The 25,773-nt window shown below is 43.9% G+C and overlaps 1 long non-coding RNA gene and 1 pseudogene across 1 annotated transcript in view; both read right to left on the bottom strand.

Moving 5' to 3' along the window:
• LOC148758197 (uncharacterized) overlaps positions 1-25,773 on the bottom strand; it is a 50,275-nt gene that overhangs the window by 13,045 nt on the left and 11,457 nt on the right. The window contains exon 3 of the long non-coding RNA XR_016021617.1: positions 25,506-25,672. This is a non-coding gene — a long non-coding RNA (uncharacterized LOC148758197). The remainder of the gene's footprint in view (positions 1-25,505; positions 25,673-25,773) is intronic.
• Positions 411-1,301, bottom strand: LOC148758198 (mitotic spindle assembly checkpoint protein MAD2A pseudogene; annotated as a pseudogene).

Raw genomic sequence — 25,773 nt, 5'->3', positions numbered from 1 at the left:
TAACCTTAATAACCTAATCTAGTGAGCTGACCTAACCAGCCACCCCTAGAAAGATATTTTTAAGAGTGCTCTATTACCAGAATTTAAGCAGTAGAAATATTAGTTTTGTAAGTGTAACTGATATAAATTACAACCCAATTGGAGATTTTTTCAGTATGGTTACTATACAAATGAAATAAATGGCAAAAGGACATGATAGCAATATTTTGTTATTTATGTATCACCAGATATTTTAGGACATGAACAAAGATTCTGAGTGTTCAGACTTCTTTTGTTGTGTTTCATATTTAAATAACTCCCTACCTGTATTCCGAGTCAAGCTACTTGACAAACAGGTATGATCTGAGAAGGCATTTAGCTTTATACCAAAAGTTTTTCTAACTACAGTTACCACCTTCAAGGAATTGACATTACGAGACAAATAATATGCTGGGTCCCTTTTTTGAACACTGCAAAAAATTGTGTCAACAGCACTGGAAGTCAAACTGATACCCCCAAAAAAGGGAAAAATCATTCATGGTCCAGGAAAGTATGTTAAGTTCTCCCCCGCATAACAGTTAAGCAATAAAATATGTAAACTACAGTTGACTTGGTTTCTGGAGAAGCACATTTGAGGATTACGTTATTGTTCTCTTCTCATCTACAGTCATTAGCAGGGATTCTGTGGGCCACCATGCTATTTACTCTGTGGATTGTGGTAGTGAGGCAGGAAGACAGACTTGCTCACAATTGGTGATCAACTGTGGTCCTGTCTCTTCCCATTTTTCAGGCACAACCTAATATTTGTATAAATCATGAGGTCAAAGGAACAAGAAACTTCCGACAATGACAGGAATATCACTGTAGCTGTGATCTGTCTGATCACAGAAAGGATTTCATCTTGGAGAGCTTTCTGAGCCTTTTCTCTGAGTGTACTGTCATCTCTGGCAGTCTTGTCACAATATCAAATTATCGTCTTTCAAGGACCCTTTCAATATGTGAGAGGACTGCCACTACTTTCTTAACTGAACTCTTGTACAATCCAACTTTTAGTTGTCCCACGTTATTTAGATATTTCATGAGCTCTGAATGAGTAGTTAGAGTCAAGGTGAGCCCACATTTCTGCACTAGAGTAAAGTTTTCAAGTGGATACAGGCCACGCTGATATAACATGTTGTTGATGTCAAGAACTCAGCCATGATGTCAGTGCTCGTGCAGGGTGGTGCCTCACTCCCGGGAGACCTGCAGGACCATTGCCAGATCCACAGACGGGCGAGCCCACTCACAGGGTGATGGCAGGGCTTACGGCAGCTCCCCGTCATCTAAGTCCAGTGATCTTTTTTCCAAACATAAACTATTTTAATTGTGTATCTCTTACATACAGTACAATGTAAAGATTTAAAATCCATTGGTTTTTTTGTTATTGTTCAAGGGTCAAAATCCATTGATTTTTGATAAAGGGCAGACAACATTAAATTGTGTAAAGAAGGGTATTTCCAACAAATGTGCTACACAGCTGGCCATACACATGAAGAGAAATGAAACTGGACTCTAACCTCACACCACATACAAAAATTAACTGGAAATAGATGAAGGGCTTAAATATAGGAGGTAAAAGTATAAATTCTCGAAAAAACATGGAGATACATTTCTGTGACCTTCGATTAGCAATGTTTTCTTAGACTTGATAACACATACAAGCAGCAGCAACAAATAGGTAAATTGGACATCCTCCAAATTAAAAACATGTGTGTATCAAAAGGAGCGATCCAGAAAGTGGAGGCAGTCCATCAAATGGAAAAATATTATATACCTGACAAGAGTCTGTTATCCGAGTAAAGAATTTTTAAAACTCATGAACAAAAAGACAACTAAAATTTGTAAATGACCTGAATAGAACCTTCTCCACATTAGACACACACATGGTCAACAGGCACATGAAGATGTCCCACATCCTCGGTCCTGATGCAAATGCAAATTAAAGCCACAGTGTGATCCCCCTTCACATGCACCAGAATGGCCATAATGGAGAAAACTAACACAAACGGCAGCAACAATGTCGAGAAATCAGAACCCTTAAACATTCCTTCTGAAAATGTAAAATGGTGTGGCCTCGGGGTACTACAGTTTGGCATGTCCTCCCCATAAAAGATTCCCACGTGTTTCAACAAATCCACTTACAGAAATAGACCCCCCCCAAAAAAATTTAAGAGCTGTTCAAACAAAAACTGATAAACTGATACATAAATCCACAGCTGCACTGTTCACAGTAGCAGAGGCCTAAACAATCCAAATGACCATCTTAATCAGCAGTGAAAAGTAAGCAATTGTGCAGCAATACCAGGATTCTTGAGATGGATGCAATTATGAACATATTTAATAATTTCTAGAAATAATATTCCCCATAGCACATACAAAAATTTTAATGTGGCAGAAGACGTCTTTACTAATACACCAATATATTTAGTTCATCTACAATAAATAGCAAAAATTGATAAACCTATCTTCAGTACTGTTTCATTATTTTCTATTTGGAAATAGTCTAGACATTCAATACATATCCATCATTAATTTAGATAACAAAACTTCAAAGATTCAACTTACCAAAGACTGGTAAAAAACCTTTTCAATGTATATATACAATATAATTATTGCTAAAAAGTTTACCTAAATATCTTTTATTGTCATTGTATCTATTTTATATATTAGTTAAAAATGAGATTTCAAAATCACTTATTACCGAAGCTGTTTTCTTGACACATTTTGTAACACAGATGACAAACTTATTTTTATAAACCCACTTAAATATATATATATTTTACGTTAATAACTTTCAAAGACATGACTATGTGATAAAACCAAACTAAAACCAGTTTTAATATCAAATATTTCACCAGATCATTTGATCCTGAAAAGCCTATGGGTTACTTTGTATTCTGTTTAATTTATATAAGCATTTAATGTATTCTACCCGATCAGATACTACAAACTAGTAACACCATCCAGAGCTACAAAACATCTTACCACAAACACAAACTGGTTTCACACTGACATTACAAATTAACAGAATTAGTAATAACTGTAGAGAACGCACGAGATGGTTTACCAAGAAAACAGCTGGTTGTCACGAGAGCTCTATAACACAATTAAATGTAGAAGTTTTTCCCATTCCGGGATACATCGTCTGTACAAGGACAGTGAGGTCTAAATAGTGAGACAAACCACCAACCAGCCTCCTTACAGCTCAGGCCAGGAAGCCAGAGGCCCCTCCACACAGAGTGCAGAGGATGCAGCCCTCCCAGAGCCAAAGGGTCACCCCCAAAGACAGAGACAGCACAGACCTTTGTCACCCAGGCGGTCGGGATGGTGGGGTGGACAGGGTGTCTCAAGTATCCCACAAAATGTGAGGCACCTCCAGCCTCAAACCCACTAATTTGTGGACCGGCATCTAGAAAGCTGGGGGGACAGATGCCCCTTATGGGCAGAGGCCCCTCTGGACACACTCCCTGGGAGCTGGCACAGCCAGGCAGAGGTGCACTGGGAACCCGATCTTACCCCACTGGGCACCAGGTGCAATGGAGTAAGTGCACAAGGCGGATGGTGGGAACCAGAGAGGATCACCTTCCTCGGTCACAAACCCAAGCTCCCAGGACACAGCAGAAGGAAAGAAAAACCTCATGAGGTTTGTAGACAGGGACCCACACAGCAAAGTTTGTTTCCGCAGACGCCGGTCTGGAGAGAACCGCTTAACTTCACAGCCTGTGGGGCTGTCTCCAACGACAGGCTTATGGGAGCCCGTGCCCGTGTTCTGTCCCTATGGTAGTTCCTTCTTAGGACAAAGGACAAGCAAGACACAGACACATGAAGAAACAAACATCTCTGGGAGAAAAGAATTAAGAAAACTCTTAGAGTCTCTAGGTACAAGAAGTTGCTTCAAAAATATTTTCCTGCAAATCTTATTCAGAAAAGAAAGGACTCGCACCCCTTCTAACTTCTACCCAACGGCAGACAGAGGCCAGGAATGTAATACATGCACACCTGGAATTCACACAAGCATGAGATTTCCAAAGACAGGAGAAATCAGGTAAATATGACATTTTAGAGAAGGGTGGGAATGGGCTCTTAGATTTTAGATATAAAAATGGGAGATTTACAGGTAATTCAGGAAAAGATGAACACACGTGGCAGGTCAAGTTTTGTGAGGCTCCTGCATGGAGTCTTCCTGTCTGCTGCTAAGGGTACTGGGCTCAGGTTTTCATTTGTGCTTCACAGTCTTTCAGGAGGCAGGAAAAGGGGAGCCAGGCTGGACAGGGAGGCTTGTGTTGTTAAAACTGCCCCTTTTGCAATTTCTTTTCCTTTGTTTAGCTATGTGGCCTCTGGCAATTGTGGGCTGCGTTTACATTTCTGATATGCTTGGGAGAGGACCTGGGGGAGATGCTGAGACCCTACTTTCTTTCAGACTGAAAAATTCAGCTTCCATTTTTGTCAAGTTTCTGATCAGGTATTAGAATCTTTAAAACCTGTTCCAACATAGCAATTCTCATACTCTTAGATCGCCATGCGGTTTTTAAAAATTTGCACATCTCTTAATTTTCCCTTCTGCCTTTTTTAAACCTAATGTTGATATTAGCATTTTTAAGACACAACAAGCTGAAGAACTAATTCGAAAGTTAAATTTCCTTGAATTCGTTTGTATTAAACGTGTGGTCTTTCTCTAGGTTCCAATAAAACAGCTGTTTGTCATGAGAGTTTTCTTAACACATTTTCAAAATTAGCAGTTTTTTCAATTCAAAGTAGCCACAGTCTGGCCACTGATTATTGGATTTTAATAGATACTCAAACCCATAAGCCTTTTTACATCTTAACCGAGGAAGCCAAAGGCTTTCTGTCCCTGTGGTATTTTCTTTTTATGACAAACAGCATAAGAGACATAGACACAGAAAAAAATGATCACTTCTAAAAGGAAAGAATCAATAAAGAAAAGCTGTGAGTCGCTACTCCCGAGAAGCTAGCTTCACAAACATTTTTCCCTGCCAATCTACTTGTAGAAGAGAGGAAAAGGACATGAGGAACTTCTACATTCTCCCAAACCCCATAAATACACCGGGAAGACTGACATGGTGAACAAAAACACTGCTTACCTCTGCAGGCAGACATCCTTGTGCTCTCAGGGGCAGCGGTTTCCAGGAGCTAGCAGTGCCCCAATAATTCTGGCAGGCTCCCAAAAACTGTGAGGGCTTAAAAAAAAATCTTTTGCTCTCATCTTATGTCTTAGCTGAGATCAGCCCCTTGTATCATCGCAGGAAGGCATTCCAGGATGTAGGAACAATACCTCATGAAAAAAGGCAAGCAGGCCAAGGATTTACTAAACGAGAGAAAATATATTCCCAAAATTCAGGAGTGCACTGGACCAGAAGGAGTGGGACTGCACCGAACAAGGAAAATTTAGGATTATGTTTGAACGGGGGCGCGAAATATTCCAGGGAGGTGATCTCTGAGCGTTTCCAGGGCGTTCCCAGGGCGTGTCTTTCTTGGTGCCTCCTTCCCACCGGAGGAGGGATTCCTTGTAGGAACTGTCACGGGGACACAAGAAGTAGAGATTTTTCCTGCTTGCAATGCTAATACTATTGTAATCCATCACAATTACCTGTAGCTGCACCTTGTCTTAGGAATTTTCCCTGCCTGGAATTCTGACAGGTTATAATCCCTCACAATTAGCTGCAGCTGAACCTTTTCTTCGGAATGATTGCATTTCTGTTTTCTTTGTTTCCCCTCACATCTTCCTTTCTTCCCCCTTTCTCCTTGTGACCTTGTGCTCTCTGCCTATGGTGATAACTTCTTCTAGCTCAACTAATCATAAAATTAATAGAATCAGATTAACATAAAATCGAATTTTTATATATGCACATGGGGAATTCCCATACATGTAAAAATTCCAAAGGCAGCGAGGTAAGATTGGGTACTTTGCAGGTAATTTAGGAAGACTGGCACACTCATGGAAGGTAAATTGTTAGGCCACCTAGAAAATAATGGTACACAGGGGAAGGGTGGTCAACAGGCTATACTGGGCATCTTTCCTCCTTATGCTAAGGAGTTTACCCCAAGTTCCCCTCCTAAACCAGGTCTTCTATTTGAATCTCTTAGGCAGGAAAGAGGGAGGGTCAAAGGCTGTTTCAGAGTCTTTTGTCTGGAACCCTCGAACTCTAACCGGAACTAGAACTCGAACCCGAACTCGAACATGAACTCGAACCCGAACTCGAACTCAAACTCGAACCAAACTCAAACCCGAACTCGAACTTGAACTCGAACTCGAACCAAACTCGAACTCGAACCCTAACTCGAACTCGAACCAAACTCGAACCAAACTCGAACTCGAACTCGAACTCGAACCCGAACTCGAACCAAACTCGAACCAAACTCGAACTCGAACTCGAACTCGAACTCGAACCAAACTGGAACCCTAACTCGAACTCGAACCAAACTCGAACTCGAACTCGAACTCGAACCCGAACCAAACTCAAACCAAACTCGAACCCTAACTCGAACTCAAACCAAACTCGAACTCGAACTCGAACCAAACTCGAACCCGAACTCGAACTCGAACCCGAACTCGAACTCGAACTTGAACCAAACTCGAACCCTAACTCGAACTCGAACCAAACTCGAACTCGAACTCGAACCAAACTCGAACCCAAACTCGAACTCAAACTCGAACTCGAACCCGAACTCGAACCAAACTCGAACTCGAACTCGAACTCGAACCCGAACTCGAACCAAACTCGAACCAAACTCGAACTCGAACTCGAACCAAACTCGAACCCAAACTCGAACTCGAACTCGAACTCGAACCAAACTCGAACTCGAACTCGAACCAAACTCGAACCCAAACTCGAACTCGAACTCGAACCAAACTCGAACCCAAACTCGAACTCAAACTCGAACTCGAACTCGAACCAAACTCGAACCCAAACTCGAACTCGAACTCGAACTCGAACCAAACTCGAACTCGAACTCGAACCAAACTCGAACCCAAACTCGAACTCGAACTCGAACCAAACTCGAACCTAAACTCGAACTCAAACTCGAACTTGAACCAAACTCGAACCCTAACTCGAACTCGAACCAAACTCGAACTCGAACTCGAACCAAACTCGAACCCAAACTCGAACTCGAACTCGAACCAAACTCGAACCTAAACTCGAACTCAAACTCGAACTCGAACCCGAACTCGAACCAAACTCGAACTCGAACTCGAACTCGAACCCGAACTCGAACCAAACTCGAACCAAACTCGAACTCGAACTCGAACCAAACTCGAACCCAAACTCGAACTCGAACTCGAACTCGAACCAAACTCGAACCAAACTCGAACTCGAAATCGAACTCGAACTCAAACCAAACTCGAACCCAAACTCGAACTCGAACCAAACTCGAACCCGAACTCGAACTCGAACTCGAACCAAACTCGAACCAAACTCGAACTCGAACCCGAACTCGAACTCGAACCAAACTCGAACCAAACTCGAACTCGAACTCAAACCCGAACTCGAACCAAACTCGAACTCGAACTCGAACTCGAACCAAACTCGAACCCAAACTCGAACTCGAACTCGAACCAAACTGGAACCAAACTCGAACCCGAACGCGAACTCGAACCCGAACTCGAACTCGAACCAAACTCGAACCCAAACTCGAACTCGAACCCGAACTCGAACTCGAACTCGAACCCGAACCCGAACTCGAACCCTAACTCGAACCCGAACTCAAACTCGAACCTAAACTCGAACTCAAACTCGAACCCGAACTCGAGCTCGGACCCGAACTCAAACTCAAACGCGAACTCAAACTCGAACCCGAACCCGAACCCAAACTCGAACTTCGAACAAGGCAGCATAGGTAAGAGCCAGGTGAGAAGGTTGTTAATTCAGGTGTGCCAAACCGTGCGCCGGGTTTCACCTCCAGGACCCCACATTCCAGCGGGCAGCTTCCAGGGCACAGCCCTGGGTGTGACACATTGGTTCAGAAGCCTTTGGAAAGAGCTTGTCTTGACCTCCACTCAGGTGTTACTCCCAAAATGCACACGAGATGGCAGCAGAGAATAACTTTTCATGGTCACCTGCAACCAGGTGTTATTCCCCATATGTACACGAGATGGCAGCAGAGAATAACTTTTCATGGTCACCTGCAACCAGGTGTTATTCCCCATATGTACACGAGATGGCAGCAGAGAATAACTTTTCATGATCACCTGCAACCCGGTGTTATTCCCCATATGCACACGAGATGGCAGCAGAGAGCATTTCCCTGCCCACCAGCCTTAAAATGAGAATCCAGGCCCCTGGGACTACATTCTCTTTGACATAAATCCTGTTACAGGCCCTTCACAGGCCTCAGCTCACCTACTGGTCCCATTTTACAGAAAAGGCAGAAACCATTAATATCTCCATGCACAGGTAATTAAACGGGAGAGTGATTCTAACACAGTTCTGAGTCCAAAACCGGGACCGAAATGGGCCCACATGGGCCAGTAGAGCTTGCATACATGGGATCCTGGTCAATATTATCTACGTATTATCAGATACTTTAAAACATAAGCAAAGAGTCTGAGTATTCAGACTTCTTTTGTGGTGTTTCATATTTCATTCACTCCCTACCTGTATTCTCAGTTGAAGTACTTGACCAAAAGGTGTGATGTGAGAAAGCATTTAGCTTTATACCAAAAGTTCCTAGTTTTATACAAAAAGTTTTTCAGGGTCAGGCCAGGAAGCCAGAGGCCCCTTTATACGGAGTGCTGAGAATGCAGCCCCCCCAGAGCACATGGTAAACAAAGACAATGAGAGAAAGCACAGACCTTCGTCACACAGGCAGTAGGGATGGTGGAGTGGACAGGGTGTCTCCGGTCTCCCACAAAATGTGAGGCACCTCCAGCCCCAAACCCACTAATTTGTGGGCCGGCATCTAGAAAGCTGGGGGGACAGATGCCCCTTATGGGCAGAGGCCCCTCTGGACACACTCCCTTGGGAGCTGGCACAGCCAGGCAGAGGTGCACTGGGAACCCGATCTTACCCCACTGGGCACCAGGTGCAATGGAGTAAGTGCACATGGCGGATGGTGGGAACCAGAGAGGATTACCTTCCTCGGTCACAAACCCAAGCTCCCGGGACACAGCAGTAGGAAAGAAAAACCTCATGTGGTTTCTAGACAGGGACCCACACAGCAAAGTTTGACGCCGGTCTGGAGAGAACCGCTTAACTTCACAGCCTGTGGGGCTGTCTCCAACGACAGGCTTATGGGAGCCTGTGCCCGTGGTTCTGTCCCTATGGTAGTTCCTTCTTAGGACAAAGGACACGCAAGACACAGACACATGAAGAAACAAACATCTCTGGGAGAAAAGAATTAAGAAAACTCTAGAGTCTCTAGGTACAAGAAGTTGCTTCAAAAATATTTTCCTGCAAATCTTATTCAGAAAAGAAAGGACTCACACCCGTTCTAACCTCTACCCAACTGCAGACAGAGGCCAGGAATGTAATACATGCACACCTGGAATTCACACAAGCATGAGATTTCCAAAGACAGGAGAAATCAGGTAAATATGACATTTTAGAGAAGGGTGGGAATGGGCTCTTAGATTTTAGATATAAAAATGGGAGATTTACAGGTAATTCAGGAAAAGATGAACACACGTGGCAGGTCAAGTTTTGTGAGGCTCCTGCATGGAGTCTTCCTGTCTGCTGCTAAGGGTACTGGGCTCAGGTTTTCATTTGTGCTTCACAGTCTTTCAGGAGGCAGGAAAAGGGGAGCCAGGCTGGACAGGGAGGCTTGTGTTGTTAAAACTGCCCCTTTTGCAATTTCTTTTCCTTTGTTTAGCTATGTGGCCTCTGGCAATTGTGGGCTGCGTTTACATTTCTGATATGCTTGGGAGAGGACCTGGGGGAGATGCTGAGACCCTACTTTCTTTCAGACTGAAAAATTCAGCTTCCATTTTTGTCAAGTTTCTGATCAGGTATTAGAATCTTTAAAACCTGTTCCAACATAGCAATTCTCATACTCTTAGATCGCCATGCGGTTTTTAAAAATTTGCACATCTCTTAATTTTCCCTTCTGCCTTTTTTAAACCTAATGTTGATATTAGCATTTTTAAGACACAACAAGCTGAAGAACTAATTCGAAAGTTAAATTTCCTTGAATTCGTTTGTATTAAACGTGTGGTCTTTCTCTAGGTTCCAATAAAACAGCTGTTTGTCATGAGAGTTTTCTTAACACATTTTCAAAATTAGCAGTTTTTTCAATTCAAAGTAGCCACAGTCTGGCCACTGATTATTGGATTTTAATAGATACTCAAACCCATAAGCCTTTTTACATCTTAACCGAGGAAGCCAAAGGCTTTCTGTCCCTGTGGTATTTTCTTTTTATGACAAACAGCATAAGAGACATAGACACAGAAAAAAATGATCACTTCTAAAAGGAAAGAATCAATAAAGAAAAGCTGTGAGTCGCTACTCCCGAGAAGCTAGCTTCACAAACATTTTTCCCTGCCAATCTACTTGTAGAAGAGAGGAAAAGGACATGAGGAACTTCTACATTCTCCCAAACCCCATAAATACACCGGGAAGACTGACATGGTGAACAAAAACACTGCTTACCTCTGCAGGCAGACATCCTTGTGCTCTCAGGGGCAGCGGTTTCCAGGAGCTAGCAGTGCCCCAATAATTCTGGCAGGCTCCCAAAAACTGTGAGGGCTTAAAAAAAATTATTTTGCTCTCATCTTATGTCTTAGCTGAGATCAGCCCCTTGTATCATCGCAGGAAGGCATTCCAGGATGTAGGAACAATACCTCATGAAAAAGGGCAAGCAGGCCAAGGATTTACTAAACGAGAGAAAATATATTCCCAAAATTCAGGAGTGCACTGGACCAGAAGGAGTGGGACTGCACCGAACAAGGAAAATTTAGGATTATGTTTGAACGGGGGCGCGAAATATTCCAGGGAGGTGATCTCTGAGCGTTTCCAGGGCGTGTCTTTCTTGTTGCCTCCTTCCCACCGGGAGGAGGGATTCCTTGTAGGAACTGTCACAGGGACACAAGAGGTAGAGATTTTTCCTGCTTGCAATGCTAATACTATTGTAATCCATCACAATTACCTGTAGCTGCACCTTGTCTTAGGAATTTTCCCTGCCTGGAATTCTGACAGGTTATAATCCCTCACAATTAGCTGCAACTGAACCTTTTCTTCGGAATGATTGCATTTCTGTTTTCTTTGTTTCCCCTCACATCTTCCTTTCTTCCCCCTTTCTCCTTGTGACCTTGTGCTCTCTGCCTATGGTGATTACTTCTTCTAGCTCAGCTAATCATAAAATTAATAGAATCAGATTAAGATAAAATCGAATTTTTATATATGCACATGGGGAATTCCCATACATGTAAAAATTCCAAAGGCAGCGAGGTAAGATTGGGTACTTTGCAGGTAACTTAGGAAGACTGGCACACTCATGGAAGGTAAATTGTTAGGCCACCTAGAAAATAATGGTACACAGGGGAAGGGTGGTCAACAGGCTATACTGGGCATCTTCCCTCCTTATGCTAAGGAGTTTACGCCAAGTTCCCCTCCTAAACCAGGTCTTCCATTTGAATCTCTTAGGCAGGAAAGACAGGCTGTTTCAGAGTCTTTTGTCTCGAATCCTCAAACTCGAACCCAAACTCGAACCCAAACTCGAACTCAAACTCGAACCCAAACTCGAACCCGAACTCGAACCCAAACTAGAACTCAAACTCGAACTCGAACTCGAACCCGAACTCGAAATCAAACCCGAACCCGAACCCGAACTCGAACTCGAACCCGAACTCGAACTCGAATTCAAACTCTAACTCAAACTCGAACTCGAACTCAAACCCGAACTCGAACCCAAACTGGAACCCGAACTCGAACCCGAACTCGAACCCGAACTCGAACCCAAACTCGAACTCAAACTCGAACCCGAACTCGAACCCAAACTCGAACTCAAACTCGAACTCGAACTCAAACTCGAACTCGAACTCGAACCCTAACCCGAACTCGAACCCGAACTCGAACTCGAACCCGAACTCGAACCCAAACTCGAACTCAAACTCGAACTCGAACTTGAACTCGAACCCAAACTTGAACCCGAACTCGAATTCGAACTCGAACCGGAACTCAAACCCGAACTCGAACCCGAACTCGAACTCGAACCCGAACTCGAACTCGAACCCAAACCCGAACCCGAACTCGAACTCGAACTCGAAGTCGAACCCGAACCCGATCTCGAACTCGAACCCGAACCCGAACTCGAACTCGAACTCGAACCCGAACTCGAACTCAAACCCAAACTCGAACTCGAACCCAAACTCGAACTCAAACCCAAACTCGAACTCGAACCCGAACTCGAACCCGAACTCGAACCCAAACTTGAACTCAAACTCGAACCCGAACTCGAACCCAAACTCGAACTCAAACTCGAACTCGAACCCAAACTCGAACTCGAACCCAAACTCGAACTCGAACTCGAATCCAAACTCGAACTCGAACTCGAACCCGAACTCGAACCCAAACTCGAACTCGAACTCGAACCCGAACTCGAACTCGAACCCGAACTCGAACTCGAACCCAAACTCAAACATGAACTCAAACTCAAACTCGAACCCGAACACGAACTCGAACTTCGAACAATTAGAATAGCTGATTTTATAACTCTATGCCATGGGCCAGGCATTGTAGTATTGAGACCAGCCACACACTAGCTAGTTGTTTTATAATTTAAGCTCCACCATCACTACCTATGTTAATTTGGGCAAATTACTTAAAAATTCCAAACTCTAGTTCCCTTAACTAGAGGGGGGAGAATACTGTGTTCCTCGTACGGTTATAGATGGAAATAACCTAATGCAGTAAAGGGCTCAGCAGACAGGGTACCTCACAGTCAGGTGTCTGTAGTTTTTAAAATAAGCAATGATGAGTACACCTTGTTGTGAGCATTCACTTGGAGCTGAAGATTTGTTTCCCCAAAATCCGTTTTTCTGAGTATTTCTTAAAATCGGCTTTACTGAGGGTACAATTTACAGAGAGCAAACTGGGTCCATTTAAAGTGTTAGCAAATGAATACTCATGGAACCACCACCATCAACAGACAGATCGTCCCCCATGGTTCCATGATGGTCCTGTTTGCAGTCCGTTGCTCTCCCACCCCCGGCCGCAGACAACCAGGGACTTATCTGTTGTCATTAGACATTACCTGTTTTAGAATGGCATATCCGGGGGTCACAGAGTGTGTACTCTTGTCTGTCTCACTTCTTTTACTTAGAAGGCTTTTGATATTTAACCATGCAGTTGAGTGGTCATTAGTTTGTCACATTTTATTGCTGAGTAGAATTCCATTATATGGCTATACCCCAACTGGTTTAGCTATTCACGTGTTGTGAATTATTATACGTGACATCTGTTCTTTACATGGACATAGGTTTTCAATTCAATAAATGGACTTGATGAATCATATGATAAGTGTAAGTTTAGCATTTTAAAGACAGGCCAAACTGTTTTCCATAGAGGCTGCACTATGTCATAATCCCATTGGCCAAGGATGAGGTTTCCATTCGCTCCAGTACTCATCAATTATTACACTTTTTATCTTAGTTCTGTTACTGACTGTGAAGTACTACCTCCTTGGATTTTCATTTGCATTTCCGTGGTGACTAATGAACGCTGAGCCTCTTCACATGGGTTTCATGGACAGTCAGTCCTACATATTCTTTCAAGTGAAGCATCTGGTAACATATTTTTTTTATTGGTTTGTCTTAATACCTAACTTATGAGTTACGAGGGCAACATTTCATACTTCTCACTGTACAGACCATCCTCATATCGTTACATTTATCTAAGTGTCTCACGTTTTTGTATCACCCAGAAAGCCCAGCTCATGGTGGAAGTAAGGTTCGGTGGATTAGGAAAAGGCCTGACTGAAGCCCAGAATGATGGCTGCTTTTACTGTAACCAAAGCAACTGGGAAACCAGGGGTTCACAAGGCGGTGGATCAGCCCAGGAATGTTAACCGTGTAAGGGGAGGTGTTTCCAAAATGCCAGTATTTCCAAAAGCCACACCTATGACTTGTGCCAAGTAAGGCCAACTCTGAGACATGCTGACCTCTCACACTTGGGGCTCAGTGCTAGTCCTGTAACCACAACACAGCAACTTTCAGCAGGAGGCTGCCTTAGGTCTGGGTCAGATTTTGCTCCCAGAAAAGCATCTTGGGTGTCAGTGGGCCCAGAGGGGCTGGTGCTGAGTCTGCACAAGCAGTGGCTGAATGAACTCAACCAAGGTTTGGCACACACAGAAGCCACCACCAAACACTGATGACCACAGAACAGCAGCAGGGTTGTGCCACATGGGTGTTGAGACCTTAGTCTCTGTGAGTTAAATCCCATACTCAGGGAGAGAAGGACGAGAATCCAGGCCTTCTGAAAACCAGAATAGCCAGTAGTCTCATTGGAACTCGTGGGAACTCATATATGTTACATATGAGAGAGAACAAGCTCCTGGATTGACCTGATTATTTCCCACGAAAAGATACTACTGGGGTGGGGGGGCCTGGTTGGGCCCAAAGTCCAACCCCTCCTCTGATCACCAGCCTACTCTCTTGTCAGTCATGGAGGAAAAAATATTTCATGTTACTTAGCCCAGAGTGGCTCCTTTTCCAATCGTCACTTCTTCATGTGAGACTGCAGGAGTTCTGAGAGAGGGAACTCCAGCATTAGGCCTCTGGAATAGGTGCTATTAATAGTTCTGATGATGACACTTAGAACTCACATGAGTGAACATATTAAAAATAATGGTGAAACTTTTAAAAATACATTTGTGCTTCAGACTTATTGCTTTTAGACAAGACTAATATTTATACTCATATTTTCCCATCTATTGAGCAGATAGTTTACTTGATATTGGAATTGGAATAGAAAGATACTGAGAAAATTGTGTGCATGCATTGTTCTCTTTTCTCGACTGGTAATTTAAACTTTGAGTCTAATCTCCTTCCTGGCATCATCTAAGAAAAACGTGGTCAGAGCAGGAAAAAATGCTTACAGACCCAGTTATGCAGAAACTCTATAGCTAGGAGTATACTCTGAGGAACTGATATTAAATGTGTCGACAGTGTTAGAATATTCATTGCAGAGAAACAGTTGAAGTCAACCTAGATGTAACAGGAGGAAGTCTATAAAGACGACATATACGTGAGATGGCATATACGCAACCATTTACAATCACGTGTACACAGAATATGTACGCAGTGGGAAATAATCTTGATGTATGTGGAATTTCTTAAAAATGTAGTAACGGTCTTGGTTAAATTTCAAGGAACACAACACCTACCAAGACTAAATCACAAACAAATAGAAAATCTGAATAGACCTGTAACAAATAAGGAGATTGAATCCGTAATCAAAAATCAAATAGAGTAGTACATACAGAAAGGGCTTTGGGAAATGGGGAGAGGTCTACAAACATAAGCTTTTATTGCAGAACACTTAGCAGAATTGTGTCTATAGGTTTACCCAAATTACTTAATGTCTGAATGACTAAATAAGTCTTTTCAGCATATGATTGGTAGAAAAGGGAATGGTGAAGATGCTGAGGAGTCACCCTCCCAATGTCACAGGGGCTCCTGTGCCGGTTCATGCTCTTCTAAGTTTGCGGCACTTCAGTGTGTGAGCAACTTGGGGAAATAGGAATTTAATTTTTAAATGACCCGAATAGAACCTTCTCCATATTAGACACACAAATGGTCAACAGGCACACTAAAATGTTAAACATCATTAGTCATGATGAAAATACAAATTTAAACCACAATGTGAAACCCCTTCACGTGAAACAGAATGGCTATAATTGAGAAAAATAAAACAAATGGCAGCAACAATGTGGAGAAATTAGAACCCTTGAATGTTCCTTCTGAAAATGTAAAATGGTGGCCTGAGTGCACTCTAGTTGGGAATTTCTAACCCATAAAAAAATTCCCATGTGGTACAACAAGTCCACTTCTAGGAGTAGACCCCCCAAAATTGAAAACAGATGTTCAAACAAACACTGATACATGAATCCACAGCAGCGCTGTTCACAACAGCAGAGGCCTAAACAATCCAATGTCCATCTTAATCAGCAGTGAAAACTAAGTAAATAATTGTGCAGCTACTCCAGGATTCTTTAGATTGATATAATTATGAACATATTAATAATTTCTAGAAACGTATATCCCCATAGCACACACAAACACTTTTAATGTACCACATGGCATGTTTACTAATACACCAATGTATTTAGTTCCTCTGCAATAAATACCAAAAAGTTGATAAATCTGTCTTCAGTAATCAGTGTTTCATTATTTTCTCCTATTATGGAAGTCGTCTAGACATTAAATACATATCCATCATTAATTTAGATAACAAAACTGCTAAGTTTCAAATTACCAAATACACGTAGAAAACCTTTTCAAAGCTTATGTAGAATATAATTATCGCTGAAAAGCTTACATAAATATCTTTTATTTTCATAGTATCTATCTTACATACTAGTTAAAAATTAGCGATGTCAAAATCACTTATTACCGAAGATATTTTCTGGACACATTTTGTAACACAGATAACAAACTTATTTTTAGAAACCCAGTTATTTACGTTACTGACTTTCACAGATACGACTATGTGATAAACACAAACTAAAACCAGCTTTAATATCAAATATTTCACCACGTCATCTGATCCTGAAAAGCATTTGGGTCAGTTTGTATTTTATTTCTTAATTTACGTAAGCATTTAATTTCTTCAAACCGATCAAATATTACACTAGTAACACCATCCACAGATACAAAACATCTTACCACACACAAACTGGTTTCACACAGGGATCACAAATTAACAGAATTAGTAATAACTTTAGAGAACGCACAAGATGGTTCACCAAGAAAACAGCTGGTTGTCACAAGAGCTCTATAACACAATTAAATGTAGAAGATTTTCCCATTCCAGGATCCATCGTCTGTAAAAGGACAGTGAGGACTAAATAGTGAGACAACCAACCAGCCTCCTTACAGCTCCGGCCAGGAAGCCAGAGGCCCCTCCACACAGAGTGCAGAGGAAGCAGCCCTCCCACAGCCAAAGGGTCACCCCCAAAGACAAATTAGTTAATGTTTGAATGACTAAATAAGTCAGAAAAGCACAGACCTTCGTCACCCAGGAGGTCAGGATGGAGGCGTGGACAGGGTGTCTCCGGTCTCCCACAAAATGTGAGGCGCCTCCAGCCCCAAACCCACTAATCTGTGGCCCCAGCAGGTGCTACTAGACTGGGATGTGTCCAGCACTAAGGGGTATGGAAGGCTGGGGGGACAGATGCCCCTTATGGGCAGAGGCCCCTCTGGACACACTCCCCTGGGAGCTGGCACAGCCAGGCAGAGGCGCACTGGGAACCCCAGCTTCTCCCACTGGCCACCAGGCCCAATGGAGTAAGTGCACCTGGCCGATGGTGGGGACCGAGAGGATTAGCTTCCTCGGTCACACAGCCAAGCTCCCGGGACACAGAACGAGAAGGAAAGAAAAACCTCAAGCGGTTTTTCGGCGGGGACCCACAGCAAAGTTTGTCTCCGCAGACGCCGGTCTTGACAGAACTGCTTAACTCCCCAGCCTGTGGGGCCGGCTCCAAGGACAGGCTTACGGGAGCCTGTGCCTGTGTTCTGTCCCCATAGTAGTTCCTTCTTAGGACAAACGACATGCAAGACACAGATATAAGAAAAAACGAACACCTTTGGGAGGAAAGAATATAGAGTCTCTAGGTGCAAGAAGTTAGCTGCAGAAGTATTTTTTTCTGACGATCTACATTCAGAAAAGAGACAAAAGCCTCGCAACCTTCTAACTTCTACCCAACACTACAGACAGAGACCAGGAATTTTGATACATGCGCACCTAGAATTCACATCACCATGAAATTTCCAAATACAGCGAGGAGAAATCAGGTAAATATGACATTTAGACAAGGGTGGGAGTGGACTCTTAGATTTTAGATGTAAAAATGGGAGATTTAGAGGTAATTCAGGAAAAGCTGAACACACGTGGCAGGTAAAGTTTTGTGAGGCTCCTGCATGGAGTCTTCCTGTCTGCTGCTAAGGGGATTGTACTCAGGGTTGTATATGTGCTTCACAGTCCTTAAGGAGACAGGAAAAGGGGAGCCAGGCTGGACGAGGGAAGCTTGTGTTGTTAAAAGTGCCCGTTTTGAAGTTTTTATTTTATTTAGCTCAGCAGGCCTGGGGCAGTTGTGGGCTGTGTTCACATTTCAGATCTACTCAGCAGAGGGCCAGGGGCAGATGCCGAGACTCTCATTTCTATCAGACTGAGAAATCAGCTTCCATTTTTTGTCAAGTTTCTGATTGGTTGTTAAATCCTTTAAAACCTGTTTCAACATAACCGTTCTCTAACTCTTAAATCTCCAGAAAGGTTTTTAACATTTGCACATCTCTTGATTTTCTCTTCTGCCTTTTTAAAAACCTAATATTGATATTAGCATCTGATATGACCCAAGAAGCTAAATACTCATTGAAAACGTTAAGAATAGTTAAATTTCCTTGTATTCATTTGTATTGAAAATGGGGTCTTTCTCTAGGGTCCAATCAAACAGCTGTTTGTCATAAGAGTTCTCTGACACATTTTCCAATTTAGAAGTTTTTCCAATTCAAAGGATCCATAGTCTGACCACTGAAGATAGGATTTTAATAGCTACTCAAACCGATAAGCCTTTTCACAGCTTAAACAAGAAAGCCAAAGGCTTTCGGTCCCTGTGGTATTTCCTCGTTACAACAAATGACACAAGAGACATAGACACAAAAAATGACCACCTCTGGGAGGAGAGATTCAATAAAGAAAACCTGTGAGTCGCTACTCCCAAGAAGCCAGCTTCACAAACATTTTTTCCTGCCAATCTACATGTGGAAGAGAGGAAAAGGACATGCAGCACTTTTAAATTCTCCCCAACACCACAGAAATAGACCAGGAAGGATGGCAAGGTGAACAAAAACACCACTTACCTCTGCCACAGACGTCCCCGAGCTCTCAGCAGCAGCGGTTGCCAGGAGCTAGCAGTGCTCCAGCCGGTAATTCTCATCGCAGGCCCCCCAATACTGTGAGGGCTTTAAAAATTATTTCTTTTGCTCTAACCTAGTAAGTGTGTTATCGGAGAGCAGGTCAGAGTCATCACGGGAGGGCATTCCAGGATGTCGGTTGTAACAACGCCTCATGAACAAAGGCAAGCAGGCCGAGGAAGTATTAAAAGAAAATATATCCACAAAATGCAAGAGGGGACAAGCCCAGGAGTAAGAGCAACTGTGCTGGAACAAAGAAAATTTAGGATTGTACTTGAAAAAGGGCGCAAAACATTCAGGGATGGAGTCACAGGTGAGCCCAGGGCGTTTCCAGGGTGTTCCCAGGGCCTGTATTTGCAGACCACTCCTTCCCATCGGAGGAGGGATTCCCTCGTAGGAACTGTCCTGGTGACCTAGAGGGTGCAGATTTTTCCCTGCCAGCAATGCTAATAGTATTATAATCCATTACAATTACCTGTAGCTGCACCCTTTCTTACAAGTGATCTCATCTCCTCTCTTTTCTTTGTTTCCCCTCACATCTTCCTTCCTTTCCTCCCTGCTCTCCCCTTGGCCCTGTTCTCTCTGCCTATAACAACTTCTTCTAGCTGAGCTGATCATAAAATTAACAGAATCAAACTAAGATAAAATAGAATTTTAACATATGCGCATGGGGAATTCACATACACGTGAAAATTCCTGGGACAGTGAGGTAAGATTGGGTGCTTTGCAGGTAATTTAGGAAGAGTGACACACTCATAGAAGGTACATTGTTGTTAGGCAACCCAGAACATAATGGGACTGGGGGAACGGTGGTCAGCAGGCTCCTCGGGCGTCTTCCCACCTTATGCTAAGGACTTTAGGCCAAGGTTCCCTCCCTAAACCAGGTCTTTCCATCTGCATCTCTTAGACAGGAAAGGGGGAGGGTCAAAGGTTCTAAATGAGTCTTTTGTTTCCTAATAATCAGCTTAAAGTCAATATGCCCAAGGGCATATTTTGGTCCTCTTCCCTGCCTTTGAAACTGTAATAAAAGTTTCACATCCAGAAGTTAAATTAATAGATTGTCCCATAATTTCCTTGATCTAATCATTCAGTCCTGAGAATAACTTAGTTTAGTTACATGGTTGAATCTTATTTCAGGACCCAGTGATGTAGATACACTTCCAAATTTAACCTTTTATTAAATATCTGATTACTTGCTTATGTGAGGGAGAAATGGACTTTCCTCTACCCTCAGGCTTCTGACTGCTGTAATAATCAAATAGATATGAAACAGATTAGCAAGAGAAAATAAGTAGATTTAATACATACACGTGGGAACCGGCACTGTTTCCCCAGGTCTTCCATATATTCCTTTAGGCCCCCCAGGACTGAAGTTCCCACGCCAGGCCAGCCCTCTGGACCCAAAAGTGGCCCCAGCCTTGGACTAGACACTTGGACAGATTAAAACAGAAAACTCTTTTAAGACAACCCAGGATCTTTGCTTTGCAGACAGAAAACTTTTCATAACATCTTCTCGGGAGCGAGAAAATGAAGGAAAACTTTGTCCTTTAACAAAGTCGGAAAGAACCAAACTCTGCTGCTACGTCAACTTAGTTTTCATATTGCAGTTCATTTACTTCATTAAACGTAATCCACCCTTATCTGGCTTGACCATACACAACACTTCTCTCAAGATTTCTCTGTCCAGCCTACATTCAGATTCTGGTCGCGTGTCCCTGCCTCCCACTCTGAAACGACCCGCTTCATTTTCAAAGTCAACTCCCTTTCCTTCAAAAACACATCTCCACATCTCACACGCTTTCCTAGACCCAAGACATAGTCTGTGTTTCTTATATATACAATTCACTTTCTTATTAATTTTTATTTCTGTGGCTTTCATTACATACCAGAAGTCTTAACTTATAAAAAAAAACCTTCATTTCCAGTGAATACTAAAAAAGAAGCACTGTGACTATTACATGAGTGTTCTTTACAGTGACATTCATGAACAAATTTAACACTTTCTACAAATACACTAGCCTCTGGAGGTTCGGCCACATTGTGGTTTTAGTTGAGTGACAGTTGTAGACGATGGCTCTCCCAGAATTAATACAGAAAGAGATGGTGAACAAGTGAACGATGCTAAGAGTAGGGCCATTTCAAAACAGGGAAATCTCACGGTGAGGAAAAATAGCACGACACTAGCTGAAAAGACGTACAAGTGAAGAAGTTACATCTGTTAGTGAGAGGTGTAAACACAAGGGAAAGAAACAGCAGTGGAGAGAAGATGATTGATGGGCTGAAGGACTTGTGGACGGAAGGGCGTCAGAGGCAAACCTGAAACTGGACGACTCACTCCAAAGAGAAAATGGTGGCGTAAAGTATGAGCTCACTTTACCTTCTAACAACAGAAAATAAACCATAAAACAACCCTGTCCCCCACCAGCATGCATTACTTCCTATCGGGGTAATGTTAACAGACTCCAATGGGAATAGATTCAAGGTAGGGTACTTCACAAGAAACACAAAAGTTATTGAGTTCCCTTTAAGATGAGAAATGCCCAGTAACACTCTGGATAAAAACATTTAACTCAATGAAAATTAAAGCACATTTTCAAATATAAAGGTGAATTAAGTTCTCTTCTAAATGTAGTAGTTAAGTCAAAGACACATTAAAAAAAAAAAAAAAAAAAAAGACGAACCCTCACAACCAACTTAAAATCCAACTGCTAAACCCTCACTAGGTTATGTCACAACAAACAGGAGAAATCACAGTCGGGATCCGATTTCACCATCTACTGAGATCCCAATAAGACCTTATGAAATTCTTACAGGCAAAACATCAAATTTCCAAGATGTATCCTTGTCTTTTCTAATTCTTTCTTTCTCTATTACCTAAAGAAAATGAACCTCCAGTAAGACACATGTATGTATCTTTTACACAGCGTAGCCCCCCTTTTAATTGAAGTTGATATTGGTGATGTTGTGGGCACTTCAAGGGTTTAAAGAAACAAACTGGAGCCTAACTTGTCAAGCTGGGAGCGGAGAAGAATAGCCTTTACAGGTGACACCCAGACGGGTGTCATTCCCGATGTTGTCCACGAGGCGGCAGCACAGAATCGCTTTCCCTGGTGACCTGCACATGGTGTGAATTCCAAAATGTACACGAGATGGCAGCAGAGAGCGTTTCCTCAGTGCGTTTCAATGAGAAACGGGACACCAGGCAAGAAACTAGCTCCCTGTGCAATAAGTCCTGTTTGAGGCCCTTCACAGGCCTCGTCTCACCCACTGCTCCCCCTTCCCAGATAAGGCAGAGATCATTCTTATCTCCATTTCACATGGTACTTAAACGGGAGACTGATTCCAACACAGTCCTGAGTCCAGGACCAAGGCGGAAATGGGCCCTTAGGGCGTGCACACAGGAGATGCTGGACAAACAGAGTGATCCAAACAGTCCTTGCAGCGTTGGGTGGAATCCTGGTCATTCCATTGAGGAAACTCTGCACGTAAGATAATGGTGCAGCGTGCCAGGCACTCACCCCAGCTGGTTTTGGGGTGGGAGCGGGGCCGGCAGTTGGGGACAGGGACAGGTGGGAAGGGAGGTGGCAGCCTGGCCCTTCACAGGAGGACAAGCAGCACCAGATCCCTGTGACAACGACTGCCCCACAGCTAAGCGATGCCTGAGCTCGAGCCTTTTGAAATCTCTTCTTCCTCAGCCCTTCTGTTAATAAAGTAAATTATATTTATCAATTTTCCCGTTAATTTCGTCGTGCATCCCTACGATTAATCCAACTGGGTCATGATGGAGTATCTTCTTTGTACATTGTTGGATATTTTGTTTGACACTTTTGCACTTGGATTTTAATAAGATTGGCTTGCATGTTTTCTTTCTTACGCTCTAGGATGTCCTAATAACTAATTTGGGGTTCACGGTTTTGTTATCCTCATGAGTTGCAGAGGCTCCCCCTTTCTACTCTAAAAGAGTTGTGTGAAATGACTTGTCTATTTCTTGAATGTTTGGTAGCGGTTACCAAGAAAACCATGTCAGCTTGATTTTCTTTTTTTTTTTTTTTAGGATGGATGATTTGTAACTGCTGATTCGATATCTTTTAATAGTTACAGGCTACATGGCACTTTTTTTTTTTTTAACTTGAGTAGGTTGAAAGCTCTATCCCTCTCAGGCCAAAGAGCCTGGGTCTTCTCTTAGTGGATCTAAGGGTAATACTAGTGGCACCAAGGCTTTCTCCTATTTCACTCTGAACTCAGTATCTCTGCATTCCCTGTGAAGGGCCCTTTTTTGAGATAAAGTCGGGGAGGTTGCTAATTATCTCTCCCTTCCATTGTTCCTCCCAAGTGTCCATGAACAGAGTTGGGCCAGGCTCCAAAGCTTCAATTTCCCCAGAGGTTGCTGGAGTGGACCAAGAATGTTGAAGGTCCCATGAGTCTCCTGGAAAAGTGAATCATCTACAGGCACCAATCGTTCCTCTTCCCACTGTCCACAGATTTCCTGGGGGCGGGGGGCTGACCAGGCCCAGGAAGCTAGCTCTTCCCTGGACTCCTCTCTCCTTCCTTCCTCTGCCCTGATCCCAATCTCACCAGGCAAGGCAAAATGCTGAGAACGGCTCTCCACAAATTGTAATACTCACACCTGGGAAAGACATGTGCTTCCCTTGACTCTAGGACCTGCTGTCACTTGGTCTGGGGGAAGCTGGAAGGGATACTGGCTGCTGAGGGAGCCACCACACACAGAATGCAAAGGGTAGCAAAAGCATTTCAGATAGAGTTGCCGCTGAGAGGTAGGGAGAGGGAGTTTGAGCAGGAGAGAGCATGGCTAGCAGATGTTGGTCACGGCCTCACCCCTGCATCCCAAATCCTGCTTTTCAGGTTTTTCTAAGCATCTTCCCCAGGTGCTGCCTAGTCTGGTGTGGAGTTTGTACTACTAAGCACTCAGGTGCTCCACTGTCGCTTGCTGAAAGCAAAATCCACTTTCCCATGTTCAAAGCTTGATGCAAAGAGGAAAGCCAGATGCCTCTAGGTTAATTCAGTCATTCAGGCAGCAAGTGTTCTTCAAACATATCTCAAGGAGAGAAACATCACTTCCAAAGGCCCACTATTAAACTTCTTTTGGACCGTGCCTTAGTTCGTTCAGCATAGGAGTGGGGAAGAGAGAACATGCAGACGTTCCTGTCACTCCCTTTACCCCCTCAGCCACCACCATATGGCATATGGGATCCTGGGATCTTCGGGGGCCCCAGGGCTGCCCACTCCCTCCTCCAGGTGTCCTGGCCATTCCCAGCTGTTGCCCAAGCCAATAATAGACTCACATGGCCTAAGCAGCCGGAAGCCCAGGCTTAGCTGAGGACTCCCTCCCAGTTTCCCCACCCCCTCAATCCCTTCATTCCTTGGAGACCAAACTCCAAGAAGGTACACTGAAAAGGACACCTTAGAAGAGGCTTCTACAGGAAAAAGGAGAAACCGGCGCCCATCACTCCAACCCTCGCTGTGACCTGCCCTTGACCTTCCTCAGAAGCACCGAGGGGCCGGACGCCTCCAAACCAACCCATACGCACAGGCCACTGCTCTTGTTTTCCCAAAACTCCTTCCTGGCATCTAATCTGAGACCCTCAAACTGCAGCAATCATTCATGTGACCTTATCTGTGCCTCTGGGGGGATGGGAATCTCTACCATATTCATTTTTTAAAGTTCGCTCTCAGTTTGCCCCTCTGCGTCCGTGGCTAAGCCCTAGTTGTCTTCCAGGCTACAAGCTGGAGCTCCTTCCCTCAGCCCTGACCCAGTGAAAGGCAGACTCTGAGTGTAAGGGGCGCTGACTCCACAACAGGAGCCACATCTGAGACCCCTACAGTTGAGCACAGACAGAACATCAACCCCCAGATTCCTATCAACATCACCCAGACCCAAGGGAGACTTGGAGCCAAGTCCACAGGGCCTTGAACTCTGCCTCCCTGTGTGTGAACTTGGACAAGTGACGTCTCACCCTGAGTTCTCAGGGTCCCACTGTACAGTAGGAAGGTTCAACTAGACGACCTACTAGCCACCGCCAACCACTGAACGCCCTTCCCAGAAAGACAGGAGAGCAGGGAGGGCCAGCGCTTCCATTGGCCTTAGGTATGAACCCTCGCCTGCTCTCCTGACCACGAGGCCCCTTTCAACATAAGCCTCGAGCTGAATGTGGGTATCACTCTGTGGCTCCCCCCCACACACACACACACAGAAAACGTGTCTCTCTTGGCCGAGCACAATGGGGATTTGCCCTTTATGCTGGAGCCCGTCCTGACACAGTACTCAGAGCCCCCGTTCCCACCAGCAGCCCAGCCAGGCCTTCCTCACAGCTCCACCCACCCTGCTCCACATTGGCAGGGGGACTCACAAGGCCAAAGTGAGCCAGCGTCTGGGCGTGCCTACCGGGCTGGGTCCAGAGCATCTCTGGAATGACGCAGAGGTGTCTGGCCTTTGGAGGGCGTCCAGATATCCACTCCCCAGCTGGCGGAGAGATCTCCCAGAGCAGCAGGCCCCAAATGCCTTGAGACAATCTCTTTCCAATCCTTTAATCCAGTGGTAGGAGCCATTTTCTATTAAGAGACAGTGACATCAGTGGAAAAAAATAGTCATCCGAGGACCATACAATGACATAAAATCACTTAATTTAGGTGTAGATGCTGCTGCTACCTCT

The sequence above is a fragment of the Rhinolophus sinicus genome, chromosome 6 (assembly GCF_057876585.1).
Source record: "Rhinolophus sinicus isolate RSI-liver-muscle chromosome 6, RSI-T2T, whole genome shotgun sequence".
NCBI lineage: Eukaryota > Metazoa > Chordata > Mammalia > Chiroptera > Rhinolophidae > Rhinolophus > Rhinolophus sinicus.
Note: the sequence above shows the minus strand (reverse complement) of the source record. Positions and strands in the feature narration are given on the sequence as shown.